General features: G+C 32.5%; 1 pseudogene; it reads right to left on the bottom strand.

The window, feature by feature from the left end:
* Positions 1-567: 567 nt before the first annotated feature.
* On the bottom strand, positions 568-1,888 carry LOC149528320 (mannosyl-oligosaccharide 1,2-alpha-mannosidase MNS1 pseudogene; annotated as a pseudogene).
* Positions 1,889-22,666: the final 20,778 nt, after the last annotated feature.

Below are 22,666 nucleotides of genomic sequence, written 5' to 3'. Positions count from 1 at the left end.
TTACCACATCACAACCTTCCTTGAAATTTGTGCCACATGACACCTTGTGGTTGGTCCAAAACTCCACATCACTAAGTCATTTTGTACACACTACTTAGTTGCCACTTGCCATTATCTGATTTACGTTGATGTCACCACATCATCGATAAGTCACTACAACTTGCCTTTGTTGGGTTTTAGGTTTTCTAGTAGGTCGCTTGTCAAAATCTTCACTTTCTAGGAGGTCACCATGTCACTACCAATGAGACCCTCCCATTTTTTGGTAGCAACATGACGACCACCAGAAACTTCAACTTTTCTAGCTGGCAAGCTTCTACTTATGTGCTAGTTCAAAATTTAACTATTGCCTCTAGCTGTCAATGGTTAGACCCACGCATGGTTCATGCTTCAAAAGCCTTTTTCTTGTAGACATCTAACTTTACATGTTCTATTGTATTTAAAAACTCAAAAAGTCTAACACATAACGAATGTGGGACAAAATTTTTTTATGGTTTCCTAGTTTCCTACACTAACCTTTGACTAGTGGTAACACCATGGAAATGTTGAGTGAGAGGAAGACCTCCTCTTTCAATTGTGTGGGTGGTCTCTTGACCTATAGATCTTCCAACAATGTGATCTCTGGTTTGTTTTGACTTCTTGCAATTGTTGGACATATTGATGATTTTTGAGTGTCTGGGTCGAATCTATATGAGTCATGAGTTTTAATGGATGGGCTTTAGTGTTAAAAACCCATTGATCAAGAAGAATAATAGATGATGGTGAGGAAAGAAGGTAGAAGTACTTCAAGGTTTCAGCAAGAAAAAGCTTTGCATCATGTCATCCTTTTCACCATTGTTCACATCTCTAAGTCCCACATAGTTGGAGTCAATCTGTGATTGCTTTTGAAATTCTTGAAATATATCCCTATCCCACTCTCTATATGTTTCATCTCTAGTAATTTTCCAAAGGTACATTAGTGACTCCATAGTTTCTAGCCTCAAGATGTTCCATGATGTACCAACTACCATATCCTCATCTTTATTGAAGATGTAGTTTTCTCCAACTAGTTTTACTTGAGTTGAATTATAAAAGTTGTAGCAAGTCCTAGCAAGCTCCTTTGCAAGATAAAGATACATTAATCTTTTCTCTGATTCATCATGAAAAGCTCCAAGAGAAAACATACTAGGAGCAAAGCATGCCATTTCATCCATCTTATCTATAAGTGCACTACTAGAACACTCTACAATATAAGTAAAAGAAGATAGCTTTGACTTCCTAATCAAGTTCTTTAACCCTTCCATAGACTTTTCCCACATCTATTTATAAAGCTTCACTTCATCAATTTTTTTTCCTTGAATCCACACTTCAAGCAAGTATTCATAAAAGTTGTCCCCCATAGTACCAAAAGTAATCTTTGAGTATGTTTCAGCATTGCCAAAATTTGGATTAATATATATAGGAAGTAAACCATCATCTGGGAGAATTGCATGTAGTTTCTTGATTACATTTTCAACCTTTTCTTGGTACTTAGGATCCCTAGTTCTTTGGGAAAGGGCAATGAATTCCACTTGCTCTATATCAGAATCAGCCAGTATACTTGCCCCCTCTATCTAACCAAGATTGTGGGTATTCTCATGCACTAAATTAAGATCTACTTTTCTCTTTGAAAAAAGATGTTGTCTCTTGATAGATCATATGAACTAAGTAGTCCTCCAACCACTCTTATTGTAGATTCAAAAAAACTTGGGTCAACATCTTTGTTTATGTCTAGTGAGTTGGTCACCCATTCTTTTGCTTTTTGAAACTGCTCATCTAATCCCATTATGTACAATGTATCAAGAGAGTCTATAATGGATGCCCCAAGGCCTCCAAAGTTATTCAACCCACTTTTTTATTGTGGCTTTTCCATATCCTCCTGATCAAGGAATCTTTTGAATGATAGAACTCTCTAGCCTTTTATGAGTCTGAAACTCATTGTGTGCACACACTAAAATATCTTTTGCCAACAATTTTAAATTTGGATAACCAATATCAGAATTTGACTTCAAGGTGTGACTATTTGAATCTTGGATTTCATCACACCTCTTAAAAATATGGGAAGTACCTCATATAAGAAGTGTTTGAAAAATTATGGAACTTAAAATTTCTAAATGGTTATCAAGCACATTGTCCTGCTTAGTCGAAAACAACACTCTCTCCTCCAAAGTGTATGGAGGGTAGAATTGAAAAACTTTTAAGTAATTCACATGAGCATCCATTTATAATGTCTTTAAGGCATGTACATAATTAAGAGGGTTCCAATCACTATCAAATATTATTACAATGTTAATTGAAGATTTGGCTTCTAAATATTTCAACTTCTTATATTATCAATCAGGTGCAATTAGTCGAGCCCCAAAATGGGTCTGGCTAAAAAATGTTTCATTTTTGAACACCTAAACTATCCAATTGATCCATTGAGCATCTAATACTAATTTTATCAAGAATCAATCAGCTTGCATCATTTTTTCAACTTTTAAAACTTATTTCACCTCTTACTACAACTTGTCAACTTTGTGCCAAGAGGTCATTTAACCGGCTTTAAAAATTGACTAAACACCTAATCGGGCTCTAAAATTTGACACACCGATTCTCTATTCCACACACTCTTACCTTGTCAAATCTCGGCTCATGATGAATAACTGGGAACATTTGGCAAGTAGTCAAAGTGGTATACTTCAAATTTGCAAACTGGAAACATTGGTAGAAAAGCATTTTTTGCATATGGAATTGACCTAGGATAGTGTGTAGACGAATTCATCAAGATTTGAAAATTGGCACACTTAAAGTATTTTTAGAGTACAACATAGTGGTACAATCCATTCAATCTCATCTATCATGGATATCAAGTTATGACATCATGAACAAGGGTACTAACGAATCTGCCTTTCTTGACACCTGTAAAAAATCAGAAATTGCATTTGGAATCATGTTTGAAAACTGATCAAATAGATTTGTCATAAGCTCAAAATTGAAACATAACATTCCTATAACCTCTAAAATGCAAAAAAATAAGGAATTTTCTCATTTTGGCCAATTGGGTCAAAATTATAACAAGTCAAACAAGGCTTCCCAAAATTTAGAATAATTCATATCAGCATGACAACAATAAATGACCAACTCTAAGGGATTTAAAACCTAGTAAAATAGACATTAAATGACTCAAAATCTGAAACATAGGCTCTCTATTATGGACACTAGACTCTCCCAAAGTGGTGAGTCATGAAACATTACTGGGTGCGAGATATTTAGTTGCAAACATGGTCTCCTAAACACCTAGGTGAAAATGCAGATTTGACAAATGCTCAAAATAGGACTTCACAAAATGACTATGAATGACAATTTATCTTCATGGAACACATAGGCATACTGAATGCAAGGTTCTAGAAGGATTAAACACCTTTTAAGCTTATCAAGTACAGTTGGGTACATATGCATCAAAAAAGCATTTATAGAGCTTGATTTCTTAATGGTACTCAAAATTTGGGCTTCAATTTTGAGTCCCAACAATCCCTACCCCAATTTTACTTTCTATTTGGAAGGTTTCTAGGTCATCAAATATTGTGTTCAAAGTGTTTTATGCTTTCAGTTTCTCATGCATGTAGTATATTAGATCTATTAATAGTAATTTGATTATGCTATTGTATTATCAATTTGTTAAAAGTTTTGAGGTTACTAATTCACCCCTCCCCTCTCAATAACCTAGCTATTCTTAAATATGTCCAACATAACTTGGGATAGAGGCAATCTCCAACATTGCCTAGTTGTGTTCTTTCTTCTTTTTTAGATCTTCAATAGTTTGGACTCCAGTAGGCTCAACATGCTTATTAGCAATGGTGGATTGTGTGTGATCTCCAAGACCTCCTAGGTGTAGCTTCATCAGAATTTTCCATGTAGAAAAGTTATCTCTATTGAGCCTGGGTACCTCTCTTTTTGACATCTCTATCTTTTTTCTTCTAGTACCTTCAAACTAGTCCTCTTAAGTAGATGGCTCTGATACCAATTGTTTGAATTCTTTTAGACTAACTAAAAGGGGGGGTGAATTAGTTATCCAAGGTCCATATGTACAAATACAACTTTTCATTGCTTAGTGAACCCATATCCATAAAAAAAACTCATCATGCATGCATCCATTAGATCATACAATCACTTAAACTTGTACATTACTATCAAATCAACTTTGCAGAAATGCAAGCATGAAACATAATAGATTCAATAACACATTTGACATAATGATTTAATGTGGAAGCCCAATTTGAGAAAAACCACTAGTAACATGCTACTCATTCTCATTCTTTTGAAGTGATGTCTTATGAAAGGCTGGCCTTATTAAAGGTTAAAATGTACACTGTTAAATGTGACCTGGTTAAAGGATTTCAATCATCCTATTAGGAGTGAGCCTTGTTAGAGGACTTTAGATCATTCACTTGGAATGTCACCCAATTAAATTATTTACAAATTATTGGTAGGTCAAGCTTCATCTAAAGAATTTACCCTAGACTGGTATAATGAATAAAAACTAATAGTAAGGCTTGATTTGATAACAACTTACAACACACTTGTAGATTATAGATCTCTATTTTAGTCCTCCATTCTACTTGGCTTTCACATACTTCAACTCTAATAGATTATTCACCCTTCAAGCATCCATACCCTTAAGCCTTCTTTCTTTGCTTGCTAATAGAAGTCTATTCTCTCAAGTCATTAAATGAAGCAATACCCTAGACTCCTTGTCCTCCTTAGGTTATCGCACATGAAAATATTTTCTTCTAACTATTTATATCTGTAAATAGAAAATTAAGATCTTTTTTTAATTCAACCTCCATTTTCCATTTTAGGGTTTAGTTGGATTAGGTAGGATTCAGTTAATCTACTCATCATTTCATTTTGTTCCCTTCTAGAAGCATCTCCTTTAATCCTCTTTGAATTCACCTCAAGATGGTTCATCATGAATTTTCTTCCACCAACTCATCAAACTTATCTTCTACACAGTTTGCATAATTTAGGAAATCAAACTTGTTGGCTTAGATTCATCAAATTAATGATCTTTCTCATAATTTTGACATTCAGCACATATTGTGTTGCTTAGCATCCATTATCAAAACACTTAATATGAGCTAAAGTTTATTGGTGCTTGACATCAACTAAACTTTACTTGGCTTACACTATATCACTTGATATACACTAAATTTTGACTTTTATTAGCTCCAACTAATTTTCTATTTGGCTTACACTATCTTTTCTTGGCACCTACTATGTAGATTGTTAAACATGGTACATATAATTTGTTTAACTTATTTTTCTAAACTTAATTAGTGTATCCATCCTTTGTAGCCTTAAATAGATTATCAATGCACTATAATATCATTGTCTTAACTAATCCTTGTACTTATTTTCTATATCATAATTCAACCTTTCCTCTAGGTGTTATTGTTACCTCATTTGATGAAATCCTCTTCATCAATCAAACAAATGATAGTACTCAAATCATCTAAGTAATTATCTTACTAGCAAGTAGTAGGTTTTACATTAGTGATAAAACAATGATTGAAACACATATTCATACTTGTAGAACATTATCTTTGTGTTCAAACATAAAATTGGGTAGTCAAATAAAGTTGATGTTTTGAGAAGAAGGAATTTGCTGATAGAAATGAGGGTTAAGGTGCTTGTTTTTGATGATTTAAATAATTTGAATGAAATTGTTCCTAATTTTGCAGAGCCTTGGAAAGCTTGTAAGAATCAATTGATGAGAAAATAGAATAAGTGGACTAATTATTTCATATAGGAAGACTTGTTGTTCAAAGGAATTCAATTATGCATACCTAGAGAATCTATGAGGGATAATAGAGATTATTTTTGGCCTTAAATTTATAAGGATGTATAGAGATTGGCTAGAAATTGCAGAGATTGTCAAATAAAAAAAGGAACTAGTCAAAATTTGGGATATATTCACCATTTCCTATATCTAATCAACCTTGGGAAGATATTAGTATGAAATTTGTTCTTGGTTTACATAGAACTTAGAGAGGTAATGATTCTATTCTAGTAATACTTGAAAAATTTTCAAAAATGACTCATTTATTACCTTGTAAGAAGACATCTGATCCAATACACATGGCTCAATTATTCTTTAAGGAGATAGTAAGATTACATGGGTTGCCTAGGACTATTGTTTCAAATAGAGATACCAAGTTTACTTATCATTTTTTTGAGGACACTTTGGAGGAAAATGGATATAGAATTAAAGTTTAGTACTATATTTCATATGTATACTAATGTACAAACTAAGGTAGTAAACAAAATTTTGGGTGACTTACTCAAGTGTTTGGTTGGAGATAAGCCATCTAATTGGGATTTGATCTTAGCAAAATAAGAGTTTGTGTATAATAATTATGTGAGTAGGAGTACCAAGAAGACACCTTTTGAAATTTTTAATGGATTGAATCCTAAAGAAACTACTAAACTAAGATATTTTAATACTGAGATGAAGAGAAGTGCTAAAGTAGAGGAATTTTTAGATTTCATGAGGACTTTGCATGAGGAAGTAAAAAAAAATGGAGAATAGTAAAATTGAATATAAAAAGAGAGTAGATAAATGGAGAATATTTAAGTATTTCAGAGTTGGAGATGAAGTAATGGTTCATTTGAAGAAGAACAAATTTTAGTTGGCACATATAGTAAGCTAAAGAGGAAGGATTTTAGTCCTTGTTAAATTCAAACAAAAGTTTGATAGTGGAAATCCTTTTGAAATTGAACTACCTAAAGACATGGAAATTTAACCCATATTTAGTATTGTAGACATATTTCAGTACTTTGGACTAGATGAGGAATCAAATGATAACCTAGATTATCCTAAAAGGAAGATTGGAAACATTGAGAAGGTTTTGGATAGCAAAGTAAGTAATAGTACTAGAGGAAAAGACTTCATGGAATATCTTTATTACTGGATGGATAAACCAATTGAAGATGATGTATTCTTTAGCTCATGATGAAGTGTGGATGCCTCTTTCAATCACTACTCTAATATTTTTGACTACATTATCGACAATAAGCAGCTTTCATACATCTTCTATACCAAGTACAACTAGTAAAACCTCATTTTACTATATTTTGATATGTGCTCATCATCTATTATTTTTCTTGTTGGGTGGATTTTATACTCATGGACCTATTTTTTGAACTAATAGATACACCTATAGTTGATACAAGAATAGAGACCACTACTAATGAAGCTCAACCATTTCTTGGATCAGCCCATGTTACTAGTATTGGTTCATTTGTGGGGTCATTTTTGTTGAACAAGAAAAATATTTTTTTGTTTAAAGTACCAAAGCTTTGAGGTGGTTTAAAATTGTTAGTATTTATAGTGTAATTATAATTTACTTATACATAACTCATTTTGGACTAATAATCCCATGTTGTCTTTGTAGGAAATGATGTTTTCTATGATACTCTTTTTGAAATGCCATTGAAGATATTTGGATCCACCATACATAAAAGGTACATCGTTTCATATCATTGGTACAATATTATTCTTTTCTTCCATTTATTATACTATATTAAATTTATTGATCTAACCATTTTATCTTTTCAAAAAAGGTGGAATGAATAGGGTCTTGAATTAAAAAATCAGCCCATTACATCTTTTGAGGACCTCTTTGGAAAAATTATTTTTAACAATGTCCTACTTCTTAAAAGAGCATCTAAACATATAAATAACATGAGGGACCAAAATAGAAGAGCTCTAAAGGAAAACCCAAAGTACGAGCATCCTCATATGATTCCACCAATGGACTAGAATGAGATAATAGAAGATGCAAAAGAGAAAAGTGTTAGAAACAATAGTCCACCAAGATAACTAAGAGAAGGTGGGGGAATTAGTTTTCCAAAAATTAAAACATTTTTCAACCTTAGACAATCTCATCCATTCAACCAAAGTAAACAAAAATGATAACAAGATGCACATAGACAATTACACTAGATATGTTAACTAGGGAAACCCTTGATCAGAGGGAAAACCTCAATGGGAATGATGCCCACAAGATGATGTACTAATATAAATATTTATTGTTAGAGGATGGACCCTATTAGGATTCTATTACAACATTTAGTACATATGAGTCTCTTTTAAGAGACTTTGGATCTTTATTAGGAGATTCCAACCCTATTAGGAGTTTTTCCAACCAAGTTAGAAGTTGTAGTACAATGTATGCAAGAAGAACCCACTACCCAAACATGCAATTTCAATTACAAAAATATTTCACTACCCAAACAAGTAATTTACTATTAAGTTCCTATTTCCTCTATTTTCCAACCAAACCATTCACTATCAGACCTTGTAGACTAGGTCACGAGCCTTAGATCTAAGTATCCAACTTCAAATCACTCAATATAACATTGGAAATGAAGTTTCCTTCACATTCCAATCTTGTGCTACTTACAATCACTTCTCTTTGATACTCATGGTAAAGGAAAATATCCTTTCTTTATATCAAATCCATAAAACAATTCCCTAAGTTAGTTCTTACACCTTCTTAGTTAATTATCATAGGACCACATTAAGAACATGTTACACTTAGCAATAACTTTAATCTTTAACCTTTTTACTTAAATATGTTTCCATACACATAAAATTATGACAAGAAAAATTAGCCATGTCATCACGAATATGTCTTTTTCACATCTTTAACTCTATCTTATTAGACTAACAACTCTGCTAAGAGATATAACAAGTTTACGAAAACATGCATCTATAAACTCTATCTTTGACTAGTCTTTAAGAAAAATTGTATAACTTCTTTTAGATTTAATATCTTGTTCTTTCAAGGTTAGATGCATATACTAGACACTTAGTAGTATCTCCCTTTAACCTTGCTACTGAAAGTAGGTCAAGATATGTCTATACTGATTTGATCTTTCCACTATTCTTTTGTCAGATACCACAAAAAACTACTATGTTTACATCAATGACAAACACAATCATGAATGTAACATATCATCATGATAAAATATCAACAATACTCTCCCAAAGGAATATTATGAGCATTCATGGTTCCAACAATCTCCAACTTTGGCATTGATGGTAACATAGATGAAAAATATCTAGTTCCAAGAATACCGACTACAAAAGATTGTTAATCTTTCTTTTCAAATCCTCTTTGTCAATAATTCTCCCCCATTGATATACCTCAATGTGCTTCCTATTTTTCCATGTTGTACTTCTCCAAAACTATTTTCATGCTAAACTTCTCTGAAATATGTTGTACTTATTCTTTCTTCTTTTTCATGTTGAACTTCTCCCCCATTGACATCAATGTCAAAGTTTTCAACAACCAAAAATTTCTTCAATAATTAATTATTACTATCTCAAGTGTCCAAAGACACTATTCAAAACAACATCCAACAAAATCCTAGATGACTATGTCCATCATAAATATTCCCCCATATAGGAAGCATCAACATTCAGTTTAGACAAATAATAGTGCTCTATTAAACTGGACTGATGCACTCTTGCATCATCATCTACTCTAATGTAGGAAGGGGCATAACCCCTAGCATGCCTCATAGATACTCAAAAGTCTCTTTGGGAAGAGGCTTAGTGAAAATATAGATGCAATTTGCTCTTTAGTGCTCACATTCTCTAATCTAATTTCCTTTTCTACAACATTTTCTCTCAACATGTGATACTTAATAGAAATATGCTTAGTCTTAGAATGCAACACTAGATTCTTAGACATATTTACTATGATTTTATTGTCACAATGTATGACAGTAGGTTCACTGATTTCTATCCTTATATCCTTCAGCATCCGCTTCATCCAAACAACTTGATTGCAATTTTTTTCTGCTATAATATATTCTACTTCTATTGTACTTTGTGAGGTACAATCCTACTTTTTTCTTAGCCAAGAAACCAAGCTTCTTCTAAGAAAGAAGGCTTCACTATTGGTGCTCATTTTGTCATCCATACTACCTACCCAATCAACATCATTAAAAGCACAAGTTAGAGTGAAATTGTTAGATCTATCATACCAAAATCCAAACTCTAGTGTTCCTTTCAAGTATCTAAATATCCTTTTGAGTGCTACATAATGTGCTTCTCTGAGATCAACTTGGAATCTTGCAATAATTTCAACTGCATTTTCTATATTCAGCCTTCTGTGAGTTAGATATTGCAATCCTCTGATAATAGTTTTGTACTTCTTCTGCTCAACAATAGGTGTCTCATTCTTTATAGATAACTAATGTCCAGTTACCATAGGTGTTCCAAAGGGTTTACTGTTTCCAAACCAAACCTTTTCAGTAAATTCTTCAGATACTTTGTTTGAGAAATAAAGATTACTTCTTTATCCTGTATAATGTGTAATCCTAGAAAATATTTCATTTCTCCTATCATACTCATTTCAAATTCCTTCTTCATTTCTTCTTCAAACTTATTAATTTCATCATCATTTCCTCCAAATATGATATCATCAACAAACATTACCAAAATCATTAATCCATCATCAGTTTCTTTCCAATAGAGATCACTATCTACCATACCTTTTCTATATCCAAGATTTGTCAAATGCTTGTCCAACTTTGCATACCAAGTTTGGGGTCCTTACTTCAACTCATGCAATTCTTTCTTCAATTTGCATACTATGTCCTTATCATTTATCAAAGGAAAACCTTTAGGCTATTCTATGTATACTTCTTCTTCAAGTTCTCCATTCAAAACTGTTGAATTGACATCCATCTGATACACTTTGAGTTTCTTATGTGTTGCATACACTAAGAATAACCTTACTGCTTCTATTCTTTTTGCAAGAGCATAGGTCTCATCATAGTCTATTCCTTCTTGTTGTGAGTAACCTTTACATACCAATCGAGTGCCTTTTTTCTTACAACTTCACCTTGTTCATCCATCTTGTTTTTGAATACCCATTTAGTTCTTATCACATTCTTGTCTACTAGTCTAGGGACCAATTTCCCTATCACATTCTTTACTATATAATCCAACTCTTCTTTCATAGCTTACTTCCAATGATCATCTTTACATGCTTCATTTGCATTCTTAGGTTCAACTTGAGATCATTGTTAGTCTCAAGGAATACTTCATCATTCCTTAGATTATTAACAACAACATCATCTAAATTGTAATTAACTACTCTTTCTTGAATCATGAATTTATCATCAACTCTTACATTTGCACTTTCCATAATAGTCTCCAAAATTGTTTCTTCTAATACTTGTTCTTCATTAACCAATCTAGACTCATTAATACAATCTTTCAAGGATCTTTCCATGCTTGCTCTAAATTCTTCAACTTTATCAAAAAGTAGATTGTTTCTATCTTTTTTTAATCTCTTAGGACATCTACTAAAAAAATGATCAAATTCTTTACATGTCCAACAAACAAAAAATTTCACACCTTCTGGCTCTCTCATTGTAAGTAGATCAATAACTTCCTTTGTCTTTATGTCTTCTTTTGATCTAGATCTATCTTTGCTTCTGCTTATGTACTTTTGTATACAATAGAAGGATTCTAGATCTGAAAAATCAATGCTCTGTTCTTTACAAAAATTTGATAACTCACCAAGAATTTTCACCATTTGGGTGTCAAAATTTCTTCTTTTAGATGTTGGACTATCTTTCCTAAACATGCTCACCATGAATCTCCCAAAGTTGTTGAACTTTATCTTCAAGGATCTAAGGCTTTGATAACAGTCCTTCGAAATAATAGTCCACCTTAGAAATAATAGTCCACAAAGATAACTAAGAGGGGAGGAGGGGGGTGAATCACTTATCCAATAATCAAAACATTTATCAACCTTAAACAATATTTTCCACTCAACCAAAGTAACAACAACCATAACAAGATGCACATAGATAATTACACCAGTTATGTTAACTAGGGAAACCCTTGATCAGAGGGAAAACCTTGATGGGAATGATGCCCACAAGATGATGTACTAATATAAATATTCTTTATTAGAGGATGGACCCTATTAGAAATCTATTACAACATTTAGTACTTATGAGTCATTTTTCGGAGACTTTGAATCCCTATTAAGAGATTCCAACCCTATTAGGAGTTGTATACAATGTATGCAAGAAAAGCCCACTGCCCAAACATGCAATTTCAATTACAAGAAGAGCTCATTTCCCAAAAAAGTAATTTACTATTAAGTTCCTCTTTCCTCTATTCTATCAACCAAACCAATCATTTTCAAACCTTGTAGAATAGATCGCAAACCTAGTATCCAACTTTGGATCACTCAATAAAACATTGGGAATGAATTTTTCTTCACTTCCTCTCTACTCTACTCAACTTCACATTCCACTCTTGTGTTACTTACAATCACTTCTCTTGAATACTCATGATAAAGTAAAATGTCCTTCCTTTATATTAAATCCATAAAATAATTTCTTAAGTTGGCTATTGCGCCTTCTCAATTAATTATTATAGGACCACATTAAGAACAAGTTACACTTAGCAATAATAATAATATTTTGCATTGCAACTTGAATATATTTTCATACACAACATTATGATGAGAAAACTTAGCCACATTATCACCAACATGTCATCTTCACATCTTTAACTTTAGCTCCTTGGATTAACAAATTTGCGAAGAGATATAAAAAGTTTACCATAACATGCTTCTATAAACTCTATCTCTAAAAAATCTTTACCAAAACTTGCATAACTTCTTTTAGACATAATGTATTGCACTTCCAAGGTTAGTTGCATATATTAGACACTTAGTAGTATCTCCTTTTATCCTTGCTAATGAAAGTACACCATGATCTATTCATACCAACTTGATCTTTCTGTTGTTCTTCTACCAGATACCATAGAAAACTATTATGTTGACATCAATGACAACACAGTCATTAATTAACATATCTACAATACTCCCCCATATGAATATCATCAACATTCATGTTTCCAACAAAAAGGCTAAAAGTTAGAGTAATTTAACCACCAGAAAACAAAAGAAGGTATGTCATGATAGTATTAAGTAGAATGTAATCATGTACTAAGTAGTGATCATTTATTTATATAATCTAACATGTTTCAAACTTTTCATAGACTACAGAACACATCAAAATCTACAGAAGTGAGAGTATAAAAGGTTGGCCAACATAAACTTGGCTCTAGTGGCTATATGAAACATGACTCTCAACTTGTAAGTAGGAGCAATGGAATTTCATATTTAAAAAATTTACATAATCTTGCAAACAATTTTTTTTTATCAAATCATACATGCAAAGTTGATGTTAAGAAAAAAAAAATAGGGCATAGAATTCCATATAGAGCCCATAGATGAAGACAAAAAAATTGTCTTAAAGCAAGGCTATAAAGTTGTGGTTGCATGCCTACACCTATTGATATATGATTGAAAAGATCATTTGAGTTAGAACATTATAGTAAGAAGTGTTTTCAATCATTTTTTTTTTACTAATATCAAACCTACTATATGTTGGTAAGAAAATTGCTTATATGTTTCAAGCACTATCACTTAGTTGTTTGATGAAGAGGATTTGATCAACAAGATGTAAGAAAAGTACCTAGAGGAAAGGTTGAGTTATGATTTTGTGTTGAAGTGCAAGAATCAGTTAAGATAGAGATAACATAATGTATTGATGATCTACTTGGGGTTACAAAATTTTTGGCTACACTTAGAAAGTTCAGATGAAAAAGGTTGAGTAAAGATCATTTGCTAAGCTTGACCAAGTTGATAGAAGGTGCTAAGTAAAGATAGTGCAAGCTGAGGAAAAAGTTAGTTGGAGCCAAGTGAAAGAATTTTCTAGTGGATGCCGAGCAAACGTACAATTGCCAAGTAAGTTAATAGATGCCAAGTGATTTTTAGTATGTGTTGAGCACCAATAAAATCTAGTTGATGCCGAGTGATTTTACAATAGATTTTGAGTAACATAATATGTGTTGAGCATCAGTAAATTGATAATGCCAAGCTACTACATTATAAAAAAGATCAAAGATTAATCAAATAAAAGCTAACAAGTTTATTTTATTGGAACTTGTGAATTAGGAGGAAGATTGATGAGTTGGAGGCACAAAATCTCATGTAAACCATTTTGCAGGTGAATTCAAATGGATTCTAAAAAAGCTTCTAGAGAAGACAAGATATGGGGTAGATACATTGTATCCTACCTAATCTATCGAAAATCCTAATTTTTGAGATAAATAGTGAGTGGGAAAGGGAGTTCTAATTTTCTATATCTAGGGATGTATGGTCATGAAGAAAAGGTTGAGAGAGAGGCCAGAAAGGTTTTAGATGCAAAAATCTAACAAGGTGAAAGAAGAAGGGATTGCTTCATCAAGTGACCTAAGTAAAGAAGTTTTCAATGGAAAACTAAGCAAGAAGGCTTAATGAAGATGAATGCTTGAAGGGTGAACAAGATTTCAGAACTACAAAGGTTGGAAGCCAAGTAGAGTTGAGGATTAAATAGTGATCTGTAATCTACAAGTAAGTTGTAAGTTGTATTAGATAAAACTCTACTGTTACTCTCTAACAATTGTATCAGATTAGGGTAAATCCTTTGGAGAAAGGTTGACTTAACAATCATTGGAAAATCTTTTAATAGGGTGGCATTCCAAGAGAATGACCTAAAGTTCTCTAACAAGACTCACTTTTAATAGGGTGATTAAAATCCCTTAACTAGTTCACATTTAACAGTGTGTGTTGTAACCTTTAACAGGTTTAGCCTTTAATAGGGCATCACTTTAGGAGAGTGAGAAAGGAGTAGCATGTTACTAGTGGTTTTTCTCAAATTGGGTTTTTGAGTTAAATCATTGTGTCATGTGTACTGATGGATGTGTTATGCTTTATGCTTTACTTTTCTGCATGATAGTTTAATAGTAACATATCTATTTTGGTTAACTCACAATGATTGCATACATGGTTTAAAAAGTTTTACAGGTTCACTAAATTATAAAAGTTTTATTTGGATATCTAGATCTTGAATAACTAATTCACCCCCCCTCTCAGTTATTCTAAAGAATTCCTACATAGACCAAGAATCTAAAAGCCATACCAAAGAATCTAGTGCACAATATCATACACAAGTTAATTGGTCAAATAAATATTAAATTAGATTGAATAGTTGATAAATTTCATGTTTAACATACATTGATTATTTATGTTTTATATATCAAATTATGATAATAATGTGCATAACATGTCACTACAGCCTTCAAATCTTGTCAGAGAACTTATGCGTGATGAAGGCCATGATGTGCATCATAGTGGTAGAGGTATTAAATATCTATTGAAAATTAATTATGAAATTATTAATATAATTTAACATCTTCAATTGCAATTTTTTGCTTAACCTTTTTTTTGAATATTTTAGAGCATGTTGAACATTATGGTGAATGAGTGGAGCATGTTCAAAGTGTTTACCATGTTGAGGTAGTGATTGATCAAAATTTTATTGTACAAGATGTGGCATTATCAGGTAAGAAAAATGCATATTATGTACTATTGGTTGATGAAATACTTGTAACAATAAAATAAGAAGAAAAAGAGTATGCCAATTTAACCCATTTAATTGTTATTGCAATAGAGCTCCCTTTAGAGCAATAGCCTTGTGCTCCTCAAAACATGAGGAGACATCATAATTTGACATTACAAGTGACACAAGAGCAGGAGAATGAGGAAGATATTGATACTCCTATCAGCCTTTTTCTTAAGAAAGATAAGAAAAACAAAAGAAAAGAAAAGATTTTTTTTAAATGCTCTTTGATAAACCTTGTTTGATAAACTTTGTTGGATAATGAAAGAACATTGTTTTAAGTAATTATCTATGAATGTTGCATATTATGCTAATTAATATTATTATGTGTTGATGAAGTCTTGATTAGAATTGATAATTAATGAATGTTATGTCATTGTATTGATTGAATGTTATAGTTCATAAATGGATAAATGAATGAATGACACATGTAATTAGATGTTAATGGGGAACTTAGATTGATGTTAGGTGGAGGGGGTGAGGTTATATGAGCTTCCACCTTCACGTGGTTGGCCTTGTTAAGTAGAGAATATTAAAGTATTCTTGAAACCATGTGAAGCTCAAGCTAGCATGCCTTCATTAATTAATCAATTTCATTCATTGTAGATCTTTTCTTATAAGTGCATTTTGAATGTGTCACTATCAAGAAACTATCAAATAAAAAACTAGATGGCCCAATACTTAACTTGTCTGGTATGATTGAGCTTCATTTTGTGTAAGTATTCTCTTCTTGAATGCACCAAATATGCATGGTTACTCTTGTAGAGATCAATTTTGTGAGTAACACTGAAATTAAATCCCTTTTATATAAAAATTATGACATTGAGAAATATGAGATATGTTTTCTTTAATTCTTCTATGGTTCTCTTTATTGGTGTTATGGTCATTGTTGTAGTTATGGTTATGGTCCTCTACTTTACTAGCATTGATTAATAAGAGTGGTTTTGATGAACCACTCAATCAAGTCAAAGTTTTAGGGTAAACAGAACAATAGTATGCTATGATCATAAAAAATCTAGAGAATGTTTTTCATAGGCATGACAATTGAAAAAAGAAAAAAACTATAATTTTGTTTTAAGAATAAACTATAGAAGCCTATATATTACTATTTTTCTATGATTAGGAAAAGAAGATCTAACTATGGGGTTTATATTGATTTAATTTCAGCACCAATACTATGGAGAGCCAATGCCATGTAGGAGTCAAGAAATATCTTACAGCAATGCCACCACAATGGGCTATCTTAGTGCCTCTCAAGCATTCACTAATTTTTTTTTATTGATTATAGGTCTAAAAAAGAATTTAACAATAGAGGATTCGTTGATAGAAAGGATCTTATGGTGGAAGTAAGTTTGTTTCACTAATTTTGTCTTATAACTTCAAATTCTAGTGATGAAACCATGTTTTTATGTCTAAAATATATAATGGGTTTACAGTGTTAGTTGTTTGGTTCAAGCTCAAGTATCCACATATTAAAACTGGGGCATTTGCATCATCTGCTTTGATTTTTCCTTTTGATCTCAATATAGATCTAGCTAGTTTTGACAACATTGTCTCAAATCATTTAGGGTATTATCAATTCTTTCTTCTATAGTTCATAACATTAGAATGCAAATTTTGGGTTATAACGTGTTTGTTCATTTGATCAACATTTTAGATTACATTTTGAAAGCAACAAATCATTAATTTCTTTTCCTTTTATTTACATATTTCCTTGATACTATAAGTGATTCAGTCACATAAACAAAATTAGTTTAACTTAAAACTTTGTACTTTATAGTTGAATTCTGATAACAACATTACAATTTGATTTGCTATGAAAAATATCCCCTTCTCATCATTATTTTTATAATTCAAAAATGTTATATACACTATATAATGAATTTAGGAGTTTTGATAGAGTGAAAGGGAAAACCACTTCAATGTGATTAAGAAGTCATGGAAGATATTGGAGGAGATGTCATCAACTCCAAGTGGTAGAAGATCCATCCAAGATTCTTTCAAACTTTTCAAGTAACATTATAATTTTTGGCACAAATATTTTTAAATATTTTATTGTTTTCCTATTAAAAATTGTTCACATTGGTGTAGAGATAGCGATGTTGATAAGGTGGAAGGCTAGTTGAATACAACTTGTTTTGAAGTGCCAGAAGTAGATTATCCAATCCGTACTAACTTCACATATTAATGACATTTATTTTTTCATTTATGATAGTTGATTAAATCTTAATATATTATTTACTCTTGCATTGTACTTGGTTCATGAACTACTTGATGGTCATGGCCAGACAATCTTTATAGCTACTACTACCATTGTTGTTGTGAAAGTATATTTTGAACCTTTCAACTAAAGTATGATAGCCCTACCAAAAATTTTGAAGAGGTGATTATTTTATATTATAATGGATCTAAATTAGGAAATAGTAGAGCAGAAATAATAAAATCTATGGAGAGAAAAGTGGCATGGGCATGATTTATTTTACTTTGGTTGATTTTCATAAAGTAAAAGTATTTTGAAGGTTGGAGTAAATTTGATTGGAGTTCAAATTTATCTTTTGTAGACTACATCCCTTTTACTTCTCTTTATTTTATTTCATATGACTTTTCATATCTCATTCCAATAGTATACTTAATGCATAGACACAATGTAGAAAAGAATGAATGTGTATACTTAAAGTGTAGACACAAGGTAGGAAAGAATTAATATTTTAGTGAAGTTTCTCAACATATTATTCTAAATTACTAATTTAGATAACTTTTACGAGTTTAAAAGTTTTGAAATACTTATTTACCCTACTCTCCTCTCATTATGCTCTTCAGAGTTAGGTTACATTTCAAGAATTTTTCATAGGTTTAATTAGAGTTTTCATTCCTCATTGAGTACATAAAATTTGTATTGATGTATCCCGACAAATTTGATTTGTCAATGAAATGAAAGGAAATTATATTTTGTGAGTGCAATAGCACTAGAGCTAAGTTTCTAGGTGCATTCCTTCATTGATGAGGTGGTGCTCTTATTCTTTCACATTTTCTTTATGTTATTTGACACATTTCTAAGTTTATATACTTTCTTACATATGCATTTAGGAATGGAACAAGTGGTATCATACTTCTATTGGTTCTCATTGAAGTGTTTTAAATTTGTATCATATATCCCTAGAGTTACCTGATTGGAGAATAAAGGAAAAGGTTTAGGATGGGGACCAAGGGCATAAGTTTTTGGGTGGTAGGGGAATAACAAAAAGGTGGTTGTGTGACTACATATGTGATGAAGGGTGCTCCCCTTAATACCATAACCACATAATAGGACAAAGTAACAATAGCAAATGTGAGAACAAAATATGGACTTCTTATTTGCACCACAAATGCAAAACTACACAATTCACAAGTACAATATGCTAACCCATATGGCCACCTTCATTGCAATAATTTGCAAGACAAGTTGCGAACTATCACCTAGAGTTGTCCTAGACAATGTTTGGGCCTTTCTTAAATAGGAAATTTTATGTCACCTAGGAAGGTTCTAGACATTAAAACTTAATACCTAGGGCCGATGGACCCTAACAAAACATATAGAGTCAACTAGATACATCTTTGACAAATATTTTAGATATTTTGGGTAGCTCAACTTTGAAAGGCCATAACTGTTGAACTATTTCTCTAATTGGCTATTATAACCACTTTTCATAAATGCTAGCTTTTGATCTATAGGCCTAGAATGAAGCAAGAACCCTTTTGTCAAGTTTTTAAACCTCATCCAGGCAATCTAAGCCTCCAACAGTGAGCCTAAAGACTTTTTTGCAAATTTTTCCATTGAAAATCTATAATAACTTCTCCAATTCTTAAGCAAGAGCAATGAGATTTTTTATGGTAGCCTTTTTTGGAATATTCAAATATGGAAAGAGTACTTATGAGAGGGGGGGGTGAATCATAAGTATCAAACTTTAGCCAATAAAATTTTAACTGAAAGTAAGTTGCATGCATGTAAATACATCAAATAAACATGTAACAAAACTCATGCATCAATAACTCATAACACCGGAATTTTGGTAACCCAAAAACCCTCCAGGAATAAGAAGGTAAAACTGGGGTGGGGATGATACCCACAAAAATTTACTGCAGCAATATTGTTCAACCACTTCTGATGGTTTGCCCTGTTAAAGGCTTTACACTATGTTAATAGTGACCTGGTTAGAGGATTTACAAACACTTAACATGAAGTGTCACCCAGTTAAAAGATTTTAATCACCTAATCATAAGGATCTTACAAAATAGTTGTAAGGCTAACCTATCACTATAGGATTTTGATTCTAATACAATTGCTAGAGAGTATTAGATACAATAAACCTGATAGATTACAATCCTTGATTGTTGAATGCAGGCTCCTTTTCTGCCTTCTCCTGATCTTGATCCTTTGTGATTTGATAACTCTTGTTTCTAAAAATAGATTTTCTTATGCACCCTTGTATGTCCTTCCATATGTATGTTTACAATGAAATTTCCTCTTCCTTATAAAGACTTCAAAGACTTAGGGTTTGATTTGGATCTACGATCCATACTGAATCTCAATTTCCCGCTCAATACTTATCTTTTGCTGATTGGTTGCATGCCTTTAGCATTTTTCTTATTGGCTGCATGAAAATTACATAGGAAAAATAAATTTTTTGATCTCATCATTAAATCCTTCGAGATTTACCTTCTGTCGGCTGCGAAAACTGTTTGCATCATAGTTTGTGCAATTTCAAACTTTTATGTTGATCTATTAAGTTACTCGGCTCCTGAAGTATTCCTGATACTCGGCACATGTTGTTTCTTGGATAGCTCGGCACCTAAACAAAATAGTATTACTTCGTACATGTTGTACTCAGCACTTGTTATCACTCGGCACCTGTTGCACTCGGCACTTGTTATCACTCGGCACCTGTTGCACTCAACAATTGTTATCACTCGGCACCTGTTGCACTTGGCACTTGTTATCACTCGGCACCTATTGCACTCGGCACTTACTTTTGATCTTGGTTAAGTGTATTGACACTCAGTTGTCAAATTTATTCTTTAAGCTAACAATCTCCCCCTTTGACATGAGTGGCAAAAACACTTAATTAAGATCCATGTGACTCAGTAATTTATCCTTCATTCAAAATTTGCTCCCAAAATTTTCTATCTCAAAATTTTCTATCTCCCCCTTTTATCATACTTATCATTTCATTCCTGTACTTAACTCCCCCTTACTTAATCACTTCTTATTACTTTCTTAGTACTTATTCTCCCCCTTTTTTGACACTTATGTCTAGGGTCTTTACAATGAAATGCCATACTTGGCCAAAAATGTGCTATTTACTTCAAGGAGTACCTTCAGAGTTGCATCCCAATTTGCTAATGCGACATCCAATGTCTTATGTTGGATGGCAATCTCTGCTACTAGGTGTACAAGTCCATTAGATGAAGAAAGATTAGGATCTTTCCTAAGGACTGTCTCTACATTTATCTGCTCCTTGTGAAGTAATTCCAAATGAGGAGTAATTGATGATTGAATTTGTATCTATTTGGCTTTTGTGGTTGCCTCCTCTACTGCTAAGATAGCTAACTCTCTTTGTGTGTGAAGCGATTGGACAAAATGCTTCTCACTCTGAGCTGGATCTGTGGGGAGTTGCATGCTAGAAATTTTCAAATTGTTTTCCAAGCTCAATATTTTCTGGCTAGTGTCCTATGTGAATGTGGAAAAATCACACAACTTTTTGTATAGGGAAAAGATATTTCGTAGTACAATTTTAACTGTTATAACTTTCTTTGCCAGTTCTTCTTTAGACGGTGCTATATCACCGGATATTTTACTATTTACTTTACCTTGGAACTTCTTTTCTGACCATTCAAGCAATCTGGCATTTGTTTCCTGGTCTTCATTAGTCACTTGGTCAACTATATCAGATAGTTGTTCCATGATTGGTCTTGACTTATCTGGAGATTGTAAGCAAAAAGCGTCTATGAATATATCTTTAATTTCATTCAATGTAAGCTTATGCTTGTATTCCTTTCTTAGTGCTTCTTGTCTCCTTCTTTTGTCTAATGCACTCTGAATTTCATTAATCTTTTCTTCAGTAAGAGTGCTAGATTCATAATATGGGATCTTTATTTCTTCATCAAGCTCAGGAACTCCATAGTGAAGTCTCCTGACTGTCTTTGATGAGCTCGAGCCTAGTGTCCTGATTTGCAACTGTAATCCATCTGTGCTCGGCTGCTGAAGAGTTTGTGTTGGAATACCAAATTTTGGTAATGCAACCAGTGTTTGTATTGTAGTCTCCTCCTTCTTCTTTGTCTCATCTTTTTCTTCAGCTTGAATATCCCTTTTATGAATGCTATGTGGGGTTGAACTTTTTGGTTGTTCAGATGTTTCTTTTATTTCCCCTACTGCTATACTCGGCACTTGGAGTGTATGAGTGACTATACTTGGTGGAGGTGGTGGTGGAAGAAATAGAATGCCAGTAGTTTGTATGGTCAAGGATGACACTAGTACTTTTACCTTGACTTCTGGATTCTGTAATTCATCAACACTGACTAGTACAAGATTTGAACTTAATTTTTCTACTAGTGATGATTGGTCAAGGATTTCCAAACCCTCTGCAATTAATGGATTGATGTTTAGATTTGAAGTATCTATAACATCCTTTATTTTTATGATATTTTCAAGTGTGATGGTGGCATGAGGAGGACTAGGAGGAGATACCTGTATATCTTGCATACTTTGATCTTGTGGCTTAGTTGTATCTTTCTCTTCCTCTTTCTCCTCATTGTGTGCCTCTTCTTCCTTTTCTTCTTTTCTTTCCTCCACTAGTTTCTTCTCTTTTTCTTTGGTTTCTGTCACCTTCTTTTCCTTTGTCTTGGCAATTGCCTTTGCCTTATATTCTTCATTATATACATCTTCAATTTTCTTGTAAACTATTTTCCACAATCTTGTGGATTTAGTAACTACCTCTTCAATTTTATTCTGCAATATGTTGAATGCTCTATACTTGGGAGTGAATCTATTATTATGCCTTTTTATAGATTTTATTATTTTATCTTTAGTCAAATCAGGCAACAATCTTGCCAATGTTGACTCCCTTATTTCTTTTTCCATTTG

This window comes from Cupressus sempervirens, chromosome 11 (genome assembly GCF_028749045.1).
Source record: "Cupressus sempervirens isolate cs-2001-9-10 chromosome 11, ASM2874904v1, whole genome shotgun sequence".
Classification (NCBI taxonomy): domain Eukaryota; kingdom Viridiplantae; phylum Streptophyta; class Pinopsida; order Cupressales; family Cupressaceae; genus Cupressus; species Cupressus sempervirens.
The sequence above is the reverse complement of the archived record's forward strand: the minus strand, read 5'-3'. Positions and strand labels throughout refer to the sequence as shown.